We start from the raw sequence: 23,107 nt of genomic DNA, 5'->3' as shown, positions 1-23,107 counted from the left end.
AGTTAATTATTGTTGACAGAGTTTCTCTTATAAGGCTAAGCCACAGTGACACACAAAGCTGTTAGTTACCTTTTTCATCAAATCTAACAGAAATGATCATGTATTAACCTGTGACTCAGGGTGCAAAATCTGAATCAAGCTCTGCTTTTCTCCTCGTGGCAAGAATAGTAGTGGCTTTTTGTGAGCTCTCGTCACAGAACTAGGAGGGAAGTCTTTTATTTAACCTGTTCCAACTCTATTGAATTTACAGTATACAGCTGCTTTTTTAATCTTCGTTAGAGAGTCTTTTAAGAGCTGTTCTTTGACATTGTAGTCTATGCGGACAATCTGAACAAGCTATGAAAAGATATATTTAATGGATGGCATTTGCATGTTTTTGGCTTATTGGATTAGTCTGGCACAACACAGTACCCTAAGACATGTGGATAGTAACGTCCTGTTGTTTGTTGTTCCTTCTCAAACACTCACTTGTATTGGCTCACAGACTAATATCCTGTTGCTGCTCTCTATCAGATGCATCTGCCTCACAGTGCAGGAGTACACCAGGACTCATCCACATATTAGCTGTTGAAATCTAACACGCCTGCTATATGTGCAATGGCTGTTACTGGATTGGGATCTCAGTTTAGCGTGTTAGCATGCTAACATTTGCTATTTAGAATTTACAGCTGAGGCTCATGGAACAGTTATTAGTATTTCAGGTATTTGATGATAAACCAAACTATTGGATGAATGAAACTGTTTATTTAATGATAGTGTTTAATAAAAAGTTATTACAATTCCTGAGGGGGAACATGAAAAATCTCGATCAAATGTCATGGCTTCATTCTGTATACATTTAACTCAGAACCTCAAATGTCAACCTCATTGTGGTCCAGAGGAAAAGCCAGGCTACCGCCTGGGGACCGCCAGAGTCGTTAGAATAAATCATGTGAATGTGAATTACACATCAATCCATGTAAGAGTTATTTAGATATTTCATTCTGGACCAAAGTGATGGATTGACCGAATAACCAACATTCCCAGAGCCATGAAGCTAGAGTGGCTAAAACTCTGTTGTGACAAGTTTCGAATTTAAACACATTAGAGACTATGTAAAAGGGACTCTGTTAAAGTGCGTTCGAAGCAGTTTCAGCATATAGTTAAGAGAAAAAAAGTCTATAAACAGTTGGTGCAATTAAAAATGAAACTGTAGATGTACCAGTGTTTCAAAGCAAGCACACAGTTTTACTCAGAGGTAAAAAATACTAAATAGGGTTTTAAGGCAGGATCAAGCCTACTGATAATATCAAATAAGCCACGGTTGCTAACAAGGCAATAGGCATAGTAATGTGTTTAATGAATTGAGATTTTATACGCACATTATGTAGATAGTGTACAGAGGCCTCTCGCGCGTCCTCTGATCATGGAACAAAGTAGAGAGGATGCAGCTCTAAAGGGCAAGTTAGCCAGCGCTATTTTAGGGAGATTATGAGGGGCAACACCACTGGAAGTGATTATTACAATTATGTAAAAAACTCCTGCAGGGGTGAGATGGAGAGGGTGATGAGAAAAGGAGAAAGGGAGGTTGGGGAGGAGGTAGGAGTATAGGAGTAGGAGTCAAATATTATTATCATGATGTGAGTCAGAAAAATGAGACGCAGTTAGCAAGTTGAAATAAATAAATCAGAGGGAAAGTGAACTCAAATCTGGGTGAAAACAAGCAAAGAGTGAAGGGCAGAAAGATAGTGACAGAAAAAAAAATATCTCCAAGGGGAAAGATCCCTATTTCTCTCAAATGTTCCGTGCTATTAGGTAGATTTCATGTATCTTTATGCAGCATGTCTCCCCCTCCTCCAGGCCAGGTGGGAGATTGCGGAAAGAATGGCGGGGGCAGGAAGTGGAAGGAGGAGGATGAAGTAAAAGATGCATGGGTGAAAGGAAGATGGGAGAGTGAAAAGTGTGTGTGTGTTCTTGTACTTGCTACATAGTAAGGACTGAAACAAGTTTTAAAAGTGGATGACATTTTTTTAAAGTGAGGACATTTTGGCATGTTGACCTGTTGGGAACCTGTCAACAATAATGATAACAATAATGATAATAATTCATAATTGTGTCTTTTAAATACACTTGTTTGTCTCTGTGCAGTTAGATGAAAATATAAATTTAATCTCTCATTGTTCACAACAAAAATTACATGTTAAGACATGTGCAGCTTAGCTTAGCACAAACTACAGAAGTACAGAGGAACCCCTTTTCTAGCTCCATCAAAGGTGCTTTCAATTCAATTTCAATTCTGGATTAATACACGTAGAAAAGAAAAAATACAATACTTTGTTTCAACAAGAAGTTATCTTACAAATGCTATAGCACAAGGAAAAAAGGCACCTTCCCATTAGTCTTGTTCATTTGCTGACTTTTCCTGGAGTAAAAACTCAAAACCCAGGTGATGGCTGGATGTATTAGCGCCGACATGTATTGCTTCGACTAAGATGAGCTCTATTGCCCTGCTTTGTCATGGAGCAATCTCCCTACTAAACTTACAAAGATAAAATTGAAACTGATCTTCTCATTTGACTCCCAGGTAGACAGTAAACAAGCACATATCCCAACATATTGAAGTGTTCCTTTCAGGCTTCAGTTTTGACTCCTATCTTTTATGCTGTCCTCTGAAGTGTGGCTCAGGGCTGGACTACTTTTTTGTGATGAGAGCTTTTACCCCTCCGAACGTATACTTGAGTATTTGCAGGCTTCCTCTCTGCCTTGATTGATGTCAAAGATTTTGTTTTAGCTGGAAGGTTGTGTCAATCATGAGTGAACACACATGCACTGACCAGCAAGTTATATTCTGGGTGACCACAGCAGCAGTGGACACCGGACACTAATTGAAGCTGACAAACTGCCTCCGGTGTCCTTGGATCAGCTTAAGTGTGGCAGCGCATAGTGAATTTTTTGCTGTGTCTCTCTGTATATGAGAGAGAGAAGAGAGATATCAAAAAGCACAGAGAGACAGAAAGAAGAGGGGAGGGAGCTAGAGAGAGGTAAGGGGAGCAAATAAGTGAAGCAGACAAATATGAAAAGGCAGAGGAGTGGAAGACAGCATTTTTTAACTATTACCTGCTGTCACACAAACCCCATTGGGAAAATCATTGTGGTGCCAAACAAAAACACCCGTTGTGTAAACAGTATGGGTAACACCAAACACTAGCCCGGCAGCCACTCGTCTGCTTCTCTGTTTGTTGAGACAAGCCAGGAGAAGTTTTATTCCCCAGATGCTCCGCTGTCAATCCTGTCTCATGTCTCAAACCAAGACGGATTCTTTGCGGTGACATAAGGAAACCGAGCATAAACACGCTGATTTATTTTGAAGAAAATGCAGCTACTGTACAGCTGGATGCATATAATAAGGTTCTGCTGTATATAATCATTCCAAGAATTCAGGAGTCAATGTGCTGTAACAGCTTCCCGGAGAGCGTGGAGAGAAAGAAAGCAAGGATGAAAGAACTGCAGTGCTACTCTGTGTGCGCATACATAAGTTTCCATTCTGCTCTCTACCTATTTCTGGGATACTGTAGGCAGAATTCTCTGTACAAACCCTGTGCCTGAAAAGAAAAGAAAAAAAACGTACAGAAGAGTGCTGAGGAAGTCAGCGTTATAAATCTCTGATTCCAGCTCTCTTCACCAACCCCTTCCCTGCTGATTTGCTCTGCCGCTGTGCTGCGGTGAAGTACAAGATGCCTCTGTATGTATTTTAACAGTCCCCATATTAGTGTTACACTAAAGGTTGGTTCTTGTTGGAGCCATACAGTTCCAATTTAGTATTGGTTTATTATTTTGACAGCATTTACTGTATTAACGCTTTCGTTATTTTTTTTTAAAATATATATGCCTGAGGCCAGAGGCATTATGTTTTTGGGTTGTCCTCCGGTACGTACCATACACTGTATACAATCTGAACGTACAGTCTCCCTGACATTACCCATAGGTTTCTGAAGAGCTGTCGTGAAGCTCAAAGTGTGCGGCTTCGGCTGATGCTATCTTAGCAGTGACGACAAAGCCTCCAACAATTGGCAAAGAGGTGGCTCGTTGGTGGAGCTAAGGCGAGCCCGGGTGACCTGAGACGGCACCCACCTGTCACTCAAAGCGGCCATGGCATTAATGATGACTAACTTTAAGCCTTAATATAATTCAAACGGAGAAGTTCTATAAAGATTCTCCCCCGTGCAGAACGTCATCTATAGAGACCAAACCGTTTTTTGTACCAGGCTATTACCATGTTTATTTCTGCTGTAAAGCTGAGTAGTTTAACTATGGGGACCATAAATGACCATTTGAGGAACTGCAGTTTTTGGCACTTAGGCGTTGGCTTCATTTCACAGCACCAGAAGTTGCTGCTCGGTACCTACGACCATCTTGTTATCTCAGGAACGTCTGGAGGGAATATCTTCAAGTTTGTCACAAGCATTCCCCTGGGCTCAAGGATGAACTGATTATATTATTGGTCGTTAAAGGTCACTGTGACCTCCCCAGAAAAGTTGTTGGCTATAACTCAAGAATTCATATTTTTTAACAATGACAATTTTACACAAATGTCTAATAGGATAAAATAATGAAGTGATGACATTTTGCTTTCATTTTCCAAGGTACTACTCCTACCTCATGGCTTTTGGAGAAAGACAGACTAATGCAGACTGAAAACATTCATGCAGGGAGAGGAAATCTGCCCAGGCTGTCTGTCTGTGGGATGACATGTTAATAATACAACATTACTTTGGGTTATAGTAGAAAGTGAGAAAAAAGGGCACGTCTGGGTGGATGGAAGAATAAAAGTTCAGAGAGATAAAATGAAAGTGCTGAGTGCTGTCTGAAACGGTGGGTGGATAGGAGGAGGGATGCAAGGACGGAGGAGAGGAAATGAAGAAGCAGCCATGTCTGAGCCCTCAAGCTAATGTTTTTATTTAAGTCAAGTCATGGAGATGAATAGATGAATGAGCACATGGGGTGAGTGATGGATGGACAGAGGGGGGGAAAGAGGAATAGGGAAATGAGGTGCGTTGTCGGTCCTTGGGTTAATCTTTGCTTCGGAGTGGGTGGATGGATGGATGGATTGATTGATGGATGAACAGACTGGATGGAGCAGGGATGTGAAGCAGAGTTAAGGGGGAGGCCTAATTGCCTGTGACCTGGTTGTAAACACAGCACTACTAAGGTGGCGGTGGAGAATGAGGGAGGGATCAGTGGAAAATAAATGAGAGTGAGAGAGCAGTGGTATCTGACACCAAGGTTGTGTCCTTGTGTTAAACATACCATGGCTTTGTGAATACGAGCAGACAACTGGCCTGCAGAGGAGAGGCCCAGGGGACCTCAGCTGGAACTTTGAGGGAGGAGAGGGCAGAGAGATTGACCAAGGATTACAGAACAATAAAGAGATTAAATGAGGTGAATAATAAAATTGGTAGAGGACAGAATGGTGAGTGTCTGCAGGGACCAATATGTCACAGAAGCCAGAAGATATGGCCAGAAGATTACCTGTTAATACTAGGGAAAACAAGATCTGGCGAATCATAAAAAAGTGTTTTTCAGAGATAAGGTGGTGCTTCTCGACAGGAAAGGACACTGCAAGCCCACAGCTCATTCTGGTGCAATGCCGCCCAGCTAGGAACATTTAAACTGCACTCCAACTAAGGAATACAAAGGAGATGGACAGGCACACCAACTGGTAGACAAGAAGGCATGTCGACATAAACAATTTACAGGTAGAGAGACAGTTAGGTAGAAAGACAAAAACTGATAGGGATTAACACAGAATTTTTTAAGGTTGACAAGCCAACCCCATTTTTACACTTAGCCAACCCCGACCTAAAATTGGAGAAATTCGATCAATAATGCTGTAACGCATTCTCACTCACAACTCGTTAGTACCAATTTACGACATGACAGGGACAGCATGTCAGTTTGCGCTCGTTATATGCATAGAGTATTTTCTAAATAAACTTCTGTCTTCACTTGTTACCTGAATACTGCCTCTTTTCAAAATATACTTCCAATGTAGGTTTACTTACTTTTAAGGTTTAGTCATGCAACAAAACTAGTTAGGTTTAAGCAACAAAAGTACTTGGTTAGGCTTAGGAAAGATTGCAGTTTATGTTAAAATAAATTTGTTTCTTACGTAAAATAACTGTTTGTTCCATAACTGGCATTAATATGGTACAGAAGTTAATTACCAAAACTAAGGTAAAATAAGTAAATGTTGACTTTGTTTCACACGAGACATGAACAGCGTTCCACCGAGTGAAAGTCCTATGTTTGTTTGACCCATCCAACCTCCACTCCCGCCCACAAATTTCAAGTAAAGCAATACTAAAGAAGGATTCCAATGTGTGGCTGGAATTTGACGAGTTGCTGCCGTATCATTTTTTAATCTGCCTATTGTCCTACGGACCAGCAAAAGGCAAGGAGACGGTATCAAATGCTCGATGAGAAATTGAGCTGTGCAAGGAGAAACTGTGTCAAACTGGACAGGTGTCTGGGTTACCTTTCTTACCTTTCGTCACCATTAAATTGGCAAAGTCCCCATAACTTTTCACATTTTCTTCGAGGTGAATCTGTGCTAACTCTTTGACAAATATTCCCAATGGCGCCGGCAGAGGCAGAGGCTGCTGCAATGATGGAACTGATGAAGGAGCGGTGTGAATTGATGGGACCCATCACAGACTCACACAGTCCTGGTTTCAAAATCCTGTCCTCTACTCCATTATATTACCAGACACATAATCCTCCCGTCTCAAATGAGCAGCCCCGTCTGACTGTGCTTTTTGTCACACATTCCCCAGTGAAACCCTGTCTCAGCTGCTTTTGTTAGCACCATTTCCTCTATGGAGAAGTCTTGACTTCATGTTTCGACTGCAGAAAATGTGTTCTTCGCAATAGTTCTGTCCCTGTGTTTTTTTTACGTACTGTTTATAAGTACTGTGTAGAAATATAAACACAATCTTAAAAAAAAAATGTATTTATTTTGTATATTTCATCATCATTGTATAATTGCATGATGAAGTATGAATTTAGTAAGAAATTCAAATGATTCTTTGCCCACTAAGGTGGAGACATGAAGTAAGAGACACTCGAGTGCACTTAAGAGAAGAGAAACAAAGAGTAGCTGCCTGACCTGCAGTCCTTGGGTGTAATCCTGCCTCTAGAGCCCAATCTTGGCCTCTCCACTCTTCCACCGAATAATCAGTAAATATTGGCCCAAAGCTATTAAGAACACCAGCCAATTATTCCCCTTGTAATTACTAAGACCTCAATTTTAGTATGAAGTTTTTTCATCAAACATACGCTTACCATAATAAGAGTTCCCCAGGCAGCAGTTAACCCTCTAAGAGCCACTTTACTGAGGAAATCTCAGAAAAGAACCAACACTTTCTTCAACCCATAGGGTCCAATGTATAGGACAGGGGCACCATCAACCCACACCAAGCAATCCGCTCCTCATTAAAGGTGCAAACTGCCCTTCACACATGTAGAACTGGATATGTGTACATTGCGACTCAAAGCACTGGCTGCATATAGCTGGGTACCTGTCCTTGGTAGTTTTCCTTACCTTCTGCCCAGTGTATATCCCAATGGGATAACATGTGGTCCATATGACCCTTAAAAGGATAAATAAATTAAAGTGAGCCGAATACGGGCTATCTACTAAACAAATTGTGTTGTTGTTCCAGTTGCTGCAAAACCTTGTCCTTGAAAAAAATAAAAATAAAAAAACTTGCACCTAAGAATGTTTACTGTTCTACTGAAGGGTATTACTCATTATTAAAAATATCTCTCGAAAATGAGGAAATAGATATCTCAATATCTTTTATCGCTATTTAAAAATGTGCTGCCCCTGGTTTCCATTCTTCATTCCCTGATTTACGCATGCATACACCCACACCACACTGTATCTCAGTCTATCGGGGCACTGAATACCAAACAATCATATCACGGAATAATCGGAGAGTGAATCACCGCATGCCTACAGTAGATATTCTCATAGGCTTAATAAGCATATAGGCAAGAAGGATTTGTGCTGTGTTTGTGTATGTGTGTGTGTGTGTGTGTGTGTGTGTGTGTGTGTGTGTGTGTGTGTTACACACACTAAAGTGATTACAGTAGAGGGAAGAGATTTGCATTGGTTTGATACTGCATCCATCTTCCCCTCCCCTTCTCCTTCCACCTCGTGTCAGCCCTTCCTCTCATTTCATTTCCTCTCATCTCATCTCCTTTGCTGCCATCTCGTTCGTACTCCCTCTCATTCTGCCTCCTTTGGCTTCACAATAGGTCCCTTTCAGGACCAGAACACACTGAATTATATTCAGGTGTGACTTTCTCTGCTATGCCCCTCCCTGTCTGTCTGTGTCTCAATTCTCCAGCCTCAGACCACATCAACACCATTGCTGGTGTGATAACACTTTCCTTTTTTCTGTTTAGCCTTTTTTCTATTTACCTTTTCATTTACAAAACGCTAACAATGCTTTTAATTAATATTGATAAAGTCATGCTCCTGTTGTATGTGTATGGGGATGTTACTTTGGACAAAAGTGTAAATGTAATGATATTGTCTGATGTACATTAAAGTAAAAAATCATATGTAGTCAGGTTCCGACACAACAGAGGTTTCTAGCTAAAATAAATTAAGAAAATAAAGAAAGAAAAAAAAGTCCTTTAGTTCAGACACTTTGCCAGATGGAGTGTGGGCAGAAAAGTTTGGGCAGGTAAACTCACTAAGTAGCTCTTGCAACCTAACCTCTCTTGAAACGCAGAAAAAGAAGGAAAAACAAAGGAAAAGAAACGGTCACATTAAATCTCAACTATTCCTTATCTGGCTGGGCACACACACACACACACACACCAGATGAATGCACTGACATTAAAAACTGTTGATCTCACACTGTTTCTGTAAGTGATCATTTTAAACGGAACAGCAAAGAAGAAAGCACAGTAATGCCGTCACAACAACAGTCAGTCTTGAAGTGAATAACAGTTAGTTAAGAACTTGACCAAGAAAACTTATTTTGACATTGGGCATTGTGTGGGAAATATATGGATTGCTATTTCTCTTTTTTTCCCCCCTCTTTGTCATGTTTGTAACCATTCAAAAACGAGGGTTATGAACAGTATTGATATGAATAGTATTCGTCCGAAACCTCCAAACTTACTCTCTTATTGTCAAACACCTTCTTGCAGCATGTATCCATCTCTTTATATTTGTTCTATGTCCCTCTCTTTCTCCATATAGACTTCCCCCCCTTCATTTATCAGCCTAATCTTTGCCTCTAATGACAGCCCTACCCATAGCTACTCTTTCCCGTCTTCTCTACAATGTCCCTCCTTGTCTGTCTCCTTTGCTCTCTTCCTCTCTGCCAGCTAGGCCTGCAGACTTTCAGCAGCATTACAGCGTGTAAACCTCGGATTACAGCAGCCGGAGTCTGCCTAGCACTGCATGCATCTGAGGATCACAAATACACAAGTGTGTGAACACACACCCACCCACACGCCACTTACACACACACGCATCAAGTTATTTACATAGCCACGGACACACATGAACCTTTAAGACAGAAAATACACTTATGTGCATGGCGCAGTAGATATACATATACTGTGTGATACACACAGTATACACAGTATGAATACACATTCAGCTCACACACACACTAGCTGACTGTGCACAAACACTGACACCACCCTGCTCTATCTCCCTCTTTACGCAGCATGTTGCCACCACAGCTAACTCGCTTGAGGATTAGCTACTCTCTCCTTGTGTGTGTGTGTGTACCAAACTTCTCTCCTGATTATTGCTGCCCTGTACCTCAGCTGGCCTCCCTGTACTTCACTCTGTCGCTTGCTGGCCCCCCTCCACTCAATGCAGGTGGTGAAGGACACATGTAAAGATAACGCCCTCTTCTGCTGGGAGGCCCTTGGGCAATGTATCCAAACCGAACATCCTCGAAAATATGAGTGATTACAGGTTTTTAATGAACACATCAGCAGAGTCTGAATGTACAGTATCCGTAAAACATTTTCTGACGATAACTTTTAATTTGTTTTCACCACAATGTCCTCTCTTAAAATACAATAAAACGTTGTCTTTCACAGCACTCAAGGCAAAGAAAAGATAGTGGTCTTGGTTAAAAGGTAACGTTGGTATTTTTCAACCTGTACCCTTTTCCCCATGTCTTGTGTCCAACACACTAATGGGGACCACAATTTTGTATTGAAGGTGTATGCTGCAGATGGCAGCCGCGAAACAAGCTGATCGGGCAATTACACAGAGCCAATTTAACGTTACATCGTTCTGAAATCTGAATATCGGGCGACAACATGTCCCATTATTTACAGCATTCTTCCACTGTGGGCATCCGGTCACAGCACACTACAGGAACACCACCAGTATCCCGCGCTTCGTGGCCTTGCAGTAGCTGGTTCACTCTCTCTCTCTCTCTCTCTCTCTCTCTCTCTCTCTGTGTCCACTTTTCAATTTGTAGGAGTTCGTCATCCGTGTGCTCCTGCTCAAATTAATACGGACGGGCATCGAATTCAAAGACCAATGTGGATGAACACATTGTCATAATCATCCAAATATTTATCAATGACGAAGTCCTTGAGATAACACCTAGCTAAGCTTTCTGTAATTAATAATAATTTGTGAAACTGTGTGAACATCTTTCTGTCGTCAATTAAAGGACAGGAAGTGGTCAAGCACTTTTTAAGTTGCTCGAAAAATGAAGTGGGAATTGGGTATGTAAAGGAGGATACAACTTCAAAAAGAGGGCACTAGAGGGCTTTTTTATTATTTTTTTATTGCCTTATGTCATTGTGATCTCATATGTGTCATCATCACAATATCACTTTCATTCTTGTGTACACTCTTAACACTGATTAGATATTATAAATGGGCCTAAATAGCTCTGTTGGTTTGGTTTTCACTGTGGTGCCATTCGCTTCTAAATGTGCTGCTTGAGGGTTTTTCATTTAAAAACAACCACCCCACCTTTAAAACTTTCATCAGTGTCACAGAAAGTGTTCTTCAAACGGTTACTGCTTCAACATTTGATATTCTGAATGGGTAAAAGGTACCCTTTCCCAGGGCAGTGCACCTAAAAATGTATATTAGTTTTTTCTGGGCAGGAAAGCCGTAGGCAGTTAATAGGCGAGAACAAAGAGAAGGGCATTATGTGCCCTGAATTTAATTCAGTTTTGATGTGAAAAGGTGGATCTTGTATCGTTATACCACATTAGTTCAACTTTATCTTACCTTAGATGCTTTATGACGTTAAAGCCGCTATGTGGCTTTGAGCTCTCTGCTTTGTGTGCTTTTCCGTGCCTGTCGTTTTTTTCCAGCTCGACAAGTGTCGAGGTCAAGACATGTTGATGCGCCAAAATGGCTGCTTTTAGACATACAAGGCTCAGACACAGGCCCTCTGTGACCGGCAGGAATCAGAGTGATGGATGACAGGTGTGTGTGTGTGTGTGTGTGTGTGTGTGCGAGTGAGTGAGTGAGTGATTGAGTGAGTGAGTGTGAGAGAGAGAGAGAAAGAGAGTCGGACAGCTGAGAAGTGAAGAGTGCCAAGTGTATCCCCCTGCCAGAATGGCTGCAAAACAGCACCTAACTGTGCACACGAGCGACATACATACACACACGCACACACACACACACACTTACAGACCGACGATGCCAGTATCCATTTCGTCAGAGGTACAGTACATGGCGTCCAGCAGTCAGCTGTCTACCAGACCTATCAAGGTTTTAACAACTGAGTCACACTTACTGACTGGCTGAGTGACCAGCTTACTGGCTGGCTGAGTGACCAGCTTACTGGCTGGCTGAGTGACCAGCTTACTGGCTGGCTGACTTAGTGTCCAGTGCACTGAATGAACTGACTAGCTGTCAGACTGACTGACACGCTGACTAACAACCTGCACTGTAGCTGACGTTGCCTAAATTGACCTGCTAGGTGTCATTGTCTACTCCCTCAGCAAGACTACAGGACTCAATTGAGAAACCAAACGATAAACGAGTATTAAGGGTAGAGTTAAATGCAGGACTCGATAGGTGTTGGTATTGAGATTGCAAGCAACAAATCCACAGCAATTTGAAGTTTAAAGACAAGTACTGTGTGTGTCCTGGAGGCATCGTCACACAATATCGGCTTACGTCCAATATGGGCTGTTTATTTCAGAAATTCAATTTAACCGAAACCGCAATGAAGGTTTTATACCTTCTAATTATTATTTTTTATTTATTCTCCCTGTTGTGGTATGCTTTTTGGATCACCTTTCCAATACACAATCCCCTGGTGTATTGGCAGTGTAAAAGAAGACATTTAAATAGTGAAAGTGCCCTGGTGCAGTTGGACTTATAAAACAGAAATCCATCTACCTCAAGGTTTGTAAGCAGGCTTTATGTTGAACCTGCAAAAGGGTTTCGGCAGGATTATGGCCCTCTGCTTCCCTAAGATAGTGATTCACTAAGTTTAAGTGGTGTGCCAGATGGATGCTCATACTTTTCTGAAGATGCTATATAAATCACCTGTGGTAGGCTGAATGAAAGCCTGTCCACGTTAGTAGATTAGTCGTCTGAATATCAGTTTTCCCAGATATCCCCTGACACGTTTGATTAAAAAAACGGTCTGCTGACAGAAGTAAAATCATGTTACGTGTGGCTTCTATGAGGGTGTAAAACCACAATTCCAAGGCACATTTTACATTTCACGCCATTATGATATTTCACTTCATATATGTGCATGCATGTATAATTTATAACCCAGTGGAATTTAATGACTTAGATTAATCCTGCTGCGCTTAAATTCACTTAATAGTCCCTATGGCTTTTCTTCTTCATCTGCACATGCATCTTTATGTCAGCCTGTGTGTGTGTGTGTGTGTGTGTGTGTGTGTGTGTGTGTGTGTGTGTGTGTGTGTGTGTGTGTGTGTGTGTGTGTGTGTGTGGATGTGCATACATTTTCAGCTACGTGCAATCTCTGCCTGCATGCTTCCCCAGCTATATGTGCGTGAAGTCTTGTTAAACAGATGTAACCGGAGAGAAACAGCACTTACCCAGCCACAGGTTTTGAAATTGTACACACACCACCACACCGGAGTAAGGTAGCGATACATGCACCCCTGAGCATGAGGGCAAAGAGAGGAGAGAGACTTAAAGACCTAAATAGAGACATACGCCTTCCCTGCCTGCATTTGTACCAAACACCAGGCTGACAGGCAGAGGTGGGGAAATGATGGAAGACGAGAGTAACAGGAAGTGAAAGAGACAACAAGGCAAATAAAGTTGAGAACTTTTCTTCCCGTTAACATTATGGAAGAACTTTGCAGGTAACCCCTGTCAGGTCGAACTTGTATTCCCCACTGGAGCCGCAACCTTTCAGCAGTCATCAGTCTGTCTCCTCATCATTACACTGCGCTGTCTGACATGTCTTCCCTCATTTTCCTATGGGGAGAGTGAAAGCAGTGACTGAGAACTCTTTTTTTTTTTTTCTTAAATGACTTCACCCCAAGTCTTTGCTTCTCCAAGTACTTTTTCAACTCATTTGGTTCCTGCCTGCCTCTTTCTCCCAATCTTTTTCTCACCTCCCACTGAAGAGAACATGAGAGGCAAAAATTATCAATGCGTCCAGACATAAACAAACAAATTATGTTAACACCTTGTGATTAATTTCTAATGCATTTCTTTTACAGAGCTTAGTTTTGCACAAACATAATATCTCAAACACAGAGGTTAATTGAATTGAAAGAGATGTTCTTTGAACGCCATTTGGGTTAATGATTTATATTTTGTATTAAGGCAATACTTGATTAAACACAACCAATTAAAAGCAGACAGACAATGCATTAAATGATAATGCTGTTTAATTATTTAGTTATTTACTCATTTGAATTTTGGTGTTTAAAAGCGCATTAAGGCAGATATTGGAATTGTGTATACATGTACCAAAAACACCATCTAACCCTCACTAACATGCACATACGCAGACACATCTCAACAATTCAAGCAAGCAATAAAACAGCTTGCAGCTCATCTGGGAAATCAGAACACAGCTTGTTGTTGTCGCTATCGTAATGATCGGTTTGTATAGACTGCTGTGTGTGCGTGTGTGACAGGGAGGGAGAATGATAGTATATGAGTGATTGGGCAGAATGTACAGTTTATTACTTTAGGTCCTGAACACAACATCTACCATCAATACACTCCAGCTCTCACTCTGTTCCTTTCCGCCTGGCTTTTTTTTTTCCTAACTCCCACTGCTCCCATATGCTCACAACCGCCGTGCATAAGAGAAATACCATATATTCGCAAAGGGCTCCATTTAAAGCTTTATTAACTTAGCATTACACAGCAGCGCCAACTCCAGACACTGGCTGACAGTCATGTGGATGTCCCGTCCCTTTCACAACCAACAGTCTGCAATGTGGATATTTCTTTTCCATGCTCCACTCCGGTGACAAACGTAGCCGCAGGCATTGTATTTTGGGGTTGTCCGTCCGTCCGCTCCATGCTCGTAAAGGCGATATCTCTGGAATGCCTTGAGCAAATTTCCTCAAATTTGGCACAAACGTCCACTTGCACACAAGGATGAACTGATTAGAATTGGGTGGTCAAAGGTCACTTTGATCTCATAAAACCAATTTTTAGCCATTACTCAAGAATTCATATGCTAATTCTTACAATTTCACACAAATGTCTAAAGGGATAACATTATGAAGTGATGACATTTTGGACAGACATCGATGTGAACTACAACATGACTGGTTGGCATACAACCGCAAAGTAGTAAATCTAATTATGAAATAGGAAATCTGCATTCTTACAATCCCAATGGATATCAAAAAAGTGTACAAGGAAGGTGCCAGAAATCCTTTGGTGAGCTATTGTGAGCGGGCTTTTCTTGCAAGTCCACAATTTATAAAGAACTATCCTGGCGACAGGTGCCGCGTCAACTAGATGTGCTGCGGCACAAGGAGAATATCTCAAGTCACTTTATCCTGCTCCTAATGGTAATAAGCACACATAGCAAACAATATACCCCATGTACTGGCTGGCTGAATGGTAATCACACTACTACTTCAGAACGTTGAGATTTCCAATATAATCTAAAGCTGTCAGAACTGAATTAAAGGTAAATGCTGGTTAGTCAAAAGAAAAGGGTTTCCAAAGGTTTTAATTGCAATGTGCTAATGTAATCTCCAAACATTCTTGGAACACTCAGAACAATTCAAGTGAGGCTTTTGAGAGTTCAAACATGTCAAGCCACAAAAAACCTTCATAATATACAAAGAACAAATCAGGCACTTAATCAATTTCATGCAAGCCCGTCCAATCACAAGTGAAGAATATGAGCATTACTCTTCAGTAAGGCCCTGTGAGAGAAAAGAGTCGTCCATGATTCCATTTGAAGTTCACTCCTTGTGGAGCTCCTCCAAAAGCATTTGAATGATTGGATGACAGTAACGTTTCCCAAAGTGATTTTCTGATGAAAAACCTCACAGACAGAATTCCAATAAAACAGCTATAGTTACACATGTATTATACTAGTAATAGTGGAGTTTATCTGTGTGTGTTTGTGTAAGACAGAGAGACAGACCAAAGGCCTGGGCATCCACCGACAGCTTTTCTGTGGAGTTATGAAAGGATTTTTAAGATTGCAAAGTCAATTATTTGACCGTGCATTGAAGAGATATTGCAAACATGCTGGAAAATGTGTTTTTTTTGTTAATGGACCCTGTTTCCTTTTACATTATTAGCATGAATATTACACAGTTTATCAGTAATTTGTCTTGCTCTTGTAATTGTTTTCCTGGAATCCAATTCCATAAGGCAGCTGGGCAGAACTTTCCTGAAGTGGCTTTTTCAAATATAATTGCTTTCCAGGTAGTAGTCTCATTATCAAAGACATAATGATTGTAATAGGGCATACCTTTCGATATTTTTCTAATTTCATCATACCAACTATTTAGAAGAAAAAGTATCACATAAAACAAGTGAGTCAAAAGGGCAGGAATTAAGAGAATAGAGTTCGTGCAATTATTTGAGACGGGGGTATAGATAAGATAGAGGGAGACCTGCATGGACACACGTTCAGACAGCATAATAGAATAGAAAGCCTATATGCTTGGAAGGGATCTACTTTTCACGGAGGGAACAGGGTGGATGGGCACACAAACTATATGATGGAGATTAGGCAGCCGGTGGTGCAGAGCACTGATACTAGTGCAGCGCGGACTGCTTACTGCAACAAGCTGTCCCCTCTCTGTTAGATGATGGAGACAGAGAGAGAGAGAGAGAATGAGAGAGAGGGAGAGATGAAGCAATGGTTTGTGGGCTGAAAAGAATTGGAAGAGGGATTGAAGGAAAGGAAGAGAAGGGAGAGGACAGAAGGAAGGCTTGGTGTGCAAGCTGTTTGGAGACTGCACTGACACACATGTTGCTCATCAGCAGGGGAGAAAGAGGGGGGAGGGGGGGCGCAGTGGAGGAGAGAGTAGGACTAGTGAAACTGCTCAGCAGCTTGTCTATGTTCGTGCCTGGCGACTGTCTCTTTAATGCAATGGCAGACATATGAGTGTTTTGCCGAGACGACAGAAGGAGTGTTACAGTGCTACAGAGGCTGGAAGCGACACACCAGTGTCTGGCAGATGAACCAAGGTTAGCTCAAAGAAAACCCCTCAATGAATGGAGGGATAACAAAAAAAAAAGAATCATATTGTATTTGTCTCGCTGTTGGTGAAGAGTAAGCAGATAAACTACCAGGAGATAAGAGTCTAAGTCTGCACTAACTATTCAATATTGCACTGCATTAGAAAGCCCATAATCAAATATCTCCCTCCACTGGTGGAGCTGATGATGTAGGGTGAGAGGAAGTACGGCGGCTAATACAGCAATTGCCAGCATCCAATTTCATGGGTTGCTTCTTTTGTGTACCAGCAGTAATTTGAGGCATTGTAGGACAGAATGTTTGACATTTATTCATACTTTACTGAGTTGTTTCACTTTTTACAACTTCCTGTGCATACAGATTTTGTCACAGCTGCTAATCTCGCAGTGCTCTATACACCGTTCCCCGCTACACTGCTTCAAAATGTCACCTCTTATTGATTGCGTTTTGAATAGCTGCGAGTCATGTATGTCACAATCAGACCAAAAGCCACAGTTTGTCGCACAGTGTGCTCTGGTGTGTTTGCCACAGGGAGAGAAAGTGAGAGACGGATGGAGCCTCAAAACAATCTTGAGTGATTTTGGGATGCCATTTAGGCTAGAGGAGATACTTTTCTTTGACTGTGTGGCCATTCATGTGTGGTTTGTGTTCATCTAAGTGTGTATATGTGTGCGGGATGGGTGGCTGAGTTGTGTCGAGTGAAAGGCTTTGTTGTAACAGTAAATGACCCGTCTGGGCCCCCACACAGCACCGATCGATGTTCCAATTACTTTTAAATGTGTGTGGTTACACATCCCTTGAAGTGCCCGAGGTCTGTGGGTGTAGGTTTGTATGTGTAGGTGTGTTTGTGTGTGTGTGTGTGTGTGTGTGTGTGTGTGTACAGTATACTGTATATAAGTGTTAGGTGGTCATAACAGTGGAGGTCGGAAGGTGACGAAAGTATGTCCCCCTTTTTCAGTGTTACAGTAATGTAGGCTGCTTGTCAATTTGCCACGGCCTGGCAATGCTGAGTTACACACACTTTAGTCAGTGTGTGTGTACGTGTGTTTCAACTTTACTGACCTTGAGTTTCCAATCTCAACATAATTTTTTTTTTACATCTATCCACCAAAACATGTCGCGTTATTGACTATTTTGCTGAATTATGAACAGTAATTAAAAGCTGTGTTATATCCATAAAACACAGGTTGGTAAATTATCCCACTTGTTCGAACCATCGTTCCCTGAAGGAGAGGGAAAAGAAAGAAAGTATAATCGGCTGAAAAGTTTGCTTAACAAAGTTAATGAAAACAAATGACTAGAGGAGACAATGAACAATGTGAACTAACATTAAGCCGTGATGAACAAACATGATGCCTTGATGTGAGGTATTCAAAATCACTTCTGCAAGATGACAACATATGAGAGATAGTGGTATGAATAAATCAACGCTTGAATATCGGTTCTCACAGACCCCCCCTGAGAACCACATAGAGCCCTCTGAATCCCAAAAAGCTACATGTTCTGTTGTTTTTCACTTTATTGCCATCACATTAGTTCTGTTGATTCTAATGAAAAAGGACTGCAAAAATGAAGCACAAATGATTATAGCAAAAACATTTTAATACCCAAGAATAGCCCTTGATGGCATCAATGTTCATCGGATACTAGCTTTGTGAGAGCTGCTTTGTTTCACTGAACTTTATTAATCACCTCAACTGCCTGTAAGTGAGTTGTATTTTCTTTTTAATGTGGCGCTGCTAGACCTCAATAGAAATGATGAAGTCCTTTCAGTGTGTGATAGCACTATCAGTATTTATTTAGAAGCTAGCAGCCGAAGCTCAGCGTTTAGGTATCTGAGTTTGCTTGGAATGCCGAAACATTGCAGGAGATAATGTGTAACTCACTGGTTGTTAGCCATGAGTTGTAAATGTATGTAAGTTGTATTGGTTTTGAGGTATGGTGAGAAAGCTGATTGGTCAGTGGTCAGTTCTTTGGTTAACTTAGTAACAACTTAAAAGAAAATACTAGAAAATGCAACAGGTGAAGTCTGATGTGATCTTATGGCTTTGTGTTTGGAAAACTAGTGTTTTACTACATACATTCTATACAGTATACTATAACCCACCCTGTTGTATCTCAGTTTGGACTGAAATAAGCCCATGACTGTAATCAAATATGTTCATAAGGATTGTCATTGCTCATTATTATTGATCTGATTATAAGACCGAGGTATGGGAATAGAGGTTTGCTTATCACTGTGGGTCTGATTCATGTGATAAAAGCAAATGTTGTAGCAGAGAAAATAGTGTTAAGATGAGAGACATGATGAGAGTCACAGAAACATGGAGTAAAATGTGAATCGTGTCCAAAGCAAAAGGAACGACTGACCAGAGAGCAGTAAATGAGCAACAGAGGGAAGCCAAGCAAGGAGAATAGAGATAGTGCATGATAAATAGGAGGAAAAGCATTGTGGGACGCTAATGGCGGTGTGTTGAAGCCTCAGTCTTCATGGTAAGGGTCTAGGCCCAGTGGGTCATTCACTTAACATGTGCACACACAAATGCACATTTATTTCATCCTGTCGGGGGGAAATGAGCCCTTATCTGGAGCTGTGGAGATAAGCAGAGGCAGTGTGCCACTCTGCTAGCCAGGCTGCCATTTTAGGTCCTGACTCACGTGTGCTCGCACACACACACACACACACACACACAAAAAAAAACTCACATGCAACGCTGCTTTCACACTCTCCTGTTATATGAAAGTCAAAACAATATGAATATAGAGTGAAAATCTTGGTATTCAGATAATGTAGCATAGTATAATGATATAATATTAAATGTAATAGCATAGTCTTCTTACTTATCTAGAAATGGAACTATAAAAGATAAATATGTTCGAGGGCATTAAAGGATTTATAGCTTTTAATAACATCTAGTGGTTGCTGTGATGTTGCAGGAATGTCGACGGGCTCAACTTACAGTATGCTTAAATGGGCAGAATTATAAAAGTAAAATGTTCTAAGAAGATTCAAAGAAGTGGTTGATTAAAGCAGAGATCCAAGAACAACATTCATCAGAGGTGATATCTTTTAATACTTCAGAAATTACTGAAAATAAAGGAGGATGTACCCAGATTGGCCTTTAGAAGGACGTGTGTGCATCTGCAACAGTGGAATAGTGGAACCAAGAAGACACTCTTCATACAGTACCGTAGATGTTTACAAAGAGCAATTTGGATAATAACACTCATCGCACTCACCTCCAGAAATTGGGCCTTTTAAAAAACACAAATCTCAGTGGCTGTCACTGACTCATTCAGTCATCATTTAAGCACACCATTCAAAATCCGCAATGTATCACGATCAATCCATAGTGAGAGTGGGAGAGTAAAATTAGATTTTCCTTTAATGCATAATGTGTGTGCATTTGTGTGTGTTTTGCGTCTGTCTGTGAATGACTGAGTCTGCTATACGGCTGCAAACAAAGCCAGCCTGCCCCTGATTGATAGCCTCTGTGATAACTGTAGTGCTTGACAATTTTGATTGATGTGTTTCCCCTCATCTTATTGACTTGCGTTTAAACACCGTGGGAAATGCAGCACAGACTACTTTTCATTGCAGGCCGTTGCAGAATGTTCATTGCCTGAATCTCCTTTATTATTCTTTATATTCTTTTTTTCACAGTGGAAAAGTGCAGTGCTAACTTTCAACATCGCGGCCAAGGGACCTCAATGAAAGCTCAAACTAATGCCTTTAATAGGAACTCTTGTTTTATTCACATAGTCCAAAGGAATCAATATTAAGTGCCTTGCTTAAGGGTAAAATGACAGCAGAAGGCCATTATTGTCTTCCAGAGGCAGTGCAGGAAACGCTGATAAATGCAACAAACCCACACTGTTTTGATTTTGTAACTGCCATTATCTCTAAATCGTATTTGTTTACATTCACACTGACTTTATATACAAAGGTTTGTGTGGCTCAGTGCTGAACAGCTGAACAGCTTATTAAAAGGGTGGAATACAGTGGGCTGTGATTGGCTACGGTTCACTTACTTACTGTACATTTCACTGTTCATTACTTTTTCCACAGGGCTTTGCCACAAATAAGGGTCAAGATTTCAGGAAGTAAACAACTGAGTAGGCTGATAGGAGAGCACACACTGCACTACAACACCATTTTCAATTTGCATTCGTCCTGCTTTATTTACCGACCCCCGTTTTCACGTTTCACCGAAAACACTTTCCCTGGTCCCACTCAAGATGTCTGGTCTCACTACTGCTTCTCTGTCACCAAACTAAACTGAGCTGTAACAGATACTTGCCACAGACCCTTTTTTTCCCTTTGTTCTTTGTTTTTTTTTACTTATTCTATGTGTACGGTATCTTTGTATGTGTGTGATGTTTGCATCTTGTTTGTCTTCACCTGCTATCTTTTGTATTTTGCACACAGCACAGCACATATGTACACTTCAAAAAAACCGAGAAGGGTTGCAGGCATATGTGAGTCGCGAGCAGGGTGCACACACACATTCACACACTGTATTAACAATGGGTTTGTAGTGAGCAGAGTACAACAGTAGTTTTTTTTTCTGTGTTATAGAATAAAGCTAAGTTGGCTCATCTTCAGAGAAACTAAATATTACAAATGACTCTGTTTTCTGCATGTTATAAAATAGAGAATAAAACAAAAAATACCGGATGCAGATTTAGAATGTGTGGGAGAGGAGCCAGATTCAGATTCTAGCTCCACATCTCCCCTCCCAGGCTGAAACGAGGATAACATGTAACATGATCTACCTGGCTGAGTCTGTGTGAGTTACATAAATGCAGACAGACGAGAAGAGTGACAGTGAATTTGAAATGGCAGCAATGTTCTAATGATAATTAGAATAAGACATGATAAGGATACGTTGGAGTTAAATTCCCTGATTAGACCTCTGCTCACATTAAAGCAGGATGTAGCTTTATGGGGAATTGTGTGTGGTCACCGGACTTGTTGTAATAAAAACAATGACAAATTTGTCATTTTTCCGCCCCAACTGGTGCAATAAAGCTAAAAGAAGTCACAGAGTGTCAATCAAACAGTCTGTGTAAACTTACTCAGTCCTGAGAAGAGGTTTAATCTAGTGGGTGAACACTGGCTGTGCAGGGCCTTTAGAGGGACGTAATACCCAGACTTTGCACAGGCACTGTACATCTACACTGGTGTGTTCAGTTATGGTTGAGTAGATTTAAAGTCAAAGTAAATTCAATCTATAAGAATGTCTTAAAGTTGTTGGTTAATGGTAAACTGAATATATCCGACAATGACAGTCGTGAATATGAGCGTTGTTAACTCTCGGGACAGTTTGCAACGCTCGCAGACAGACAGACAGACATCAGCCACTGTGTACTCTGTCCCTGCCTCCAAAGTCTCAAAAGTCAACTTGACGAATGAGCGAGCACGTAGTTGCGAGTGCGTAAGGAGGGTCAAGTTCGCACTTGTTATTGCCCTGTGCTACCAGGACTCCATTTGTGCACGGGGAGCAGAACTGCTACCATGTGATGACGCTTTTCCCGCTCGCTGATGCTTTTTTGTGTGCTCACGTACATGAAAATAGGTCTGAAAGACAAATTTAACGCCATAGAATCCAACCAAGTAAAGAGTAAAAAGAATAGAATAAATGAACGTGAACTGGCTCATTAGAATCTGTGTAAACTGAAGCTCTTGTGAAGTGGGACCTTGAGCAACACTGATAGCCCTACCTTAACTGGTGCAACGGGACAGTAAGGGAAATCCCACCCGTGGTGGTCTACTCTGGGTGTGTCCAATGACTAGGTTAAGCAAAGTGATTCTACCAGAGGAGCGGGTTAAATTGTTACTTCAAACAGGATATGAAATGTTCGCTAAATGCCACGGCGTTAAACAGAAACCAGTTTTTCTCACAGTAAGTATTAGTCCCAAAAGGGAATTGATCAGAAATGGCAGAGAATAACACATTCAACAGTAACTTCAGGCTTTAGAGAAATGGATCATCCCATATTTCCCTCTGCAGCATGCCCTCTGCTTCTCTGGTGTGTTTGTGTTTTCTTCTAGCACAAATCAAGCCATACAATTTTGTGTGTATCACAGTACGCGTGTGTGGTGGTGCATGTTTGTCTTTGCAGACAGCAAATCAACTCTTTTTTTTTCTCTCTCTGCTACCTCTACAGGGAGAGCAGCTTGATCTTGAAACAATATCTTATTGAAAGCAGAAGGCAGCACATGAAGGAAATATGATTTGGGACTTAAATAATTTGGTCCGGGGGAAAAGACTGGAAGTTCATTTGATACACAAAGAAGTCTGGGTCAGATTCATAAAGCGGCTTTGAATAAAATTACCATAATTTCCACAGGTACAGTGCATAGTGCACCTGGGGTACACCTGGGTGTGTTCAGGAAATTGATTTTCAAAAGTGGGGCT

General features: G+C 41.2%; 1 protein-coding gene across 1 annotated transcript in view; it reads left to right on the top strand.

Moving 5' to 3' along the window:
• grid2 (glutamate receptor, ionotropic, delta 2) overlaps window positions 1–23,107 on the top strand; it is a 425,055-nt gene that overhangs the window by 305,928 nt on the left and 96,020 nt on the right. The gene's annotated exons all lie outside the window — the stretch shown is intronic.

The sequence above is a fragment of the Anarhichas minor genome, unplaced genomic scaffold (genome assembly GCF_050575085.1).
Source record: "Anarhichas minor isolate MPS153535 unplaced genomic scaffold, ASM5057508v1 ptg000025l, whole genome shotgun sequence".
Classification (NCBI taxonomy): Eukaryota; Metazoa; Chordata; class Actinopteri; order Perciformes; family Anarhichadidae; genus Anarhichas; species Anarhichas minor.
The sequence above is the reverse complement of the archived record's forward strand: the minus strand, read 5'-3'. Positions and strand labels throughout refer to the sequence as shown.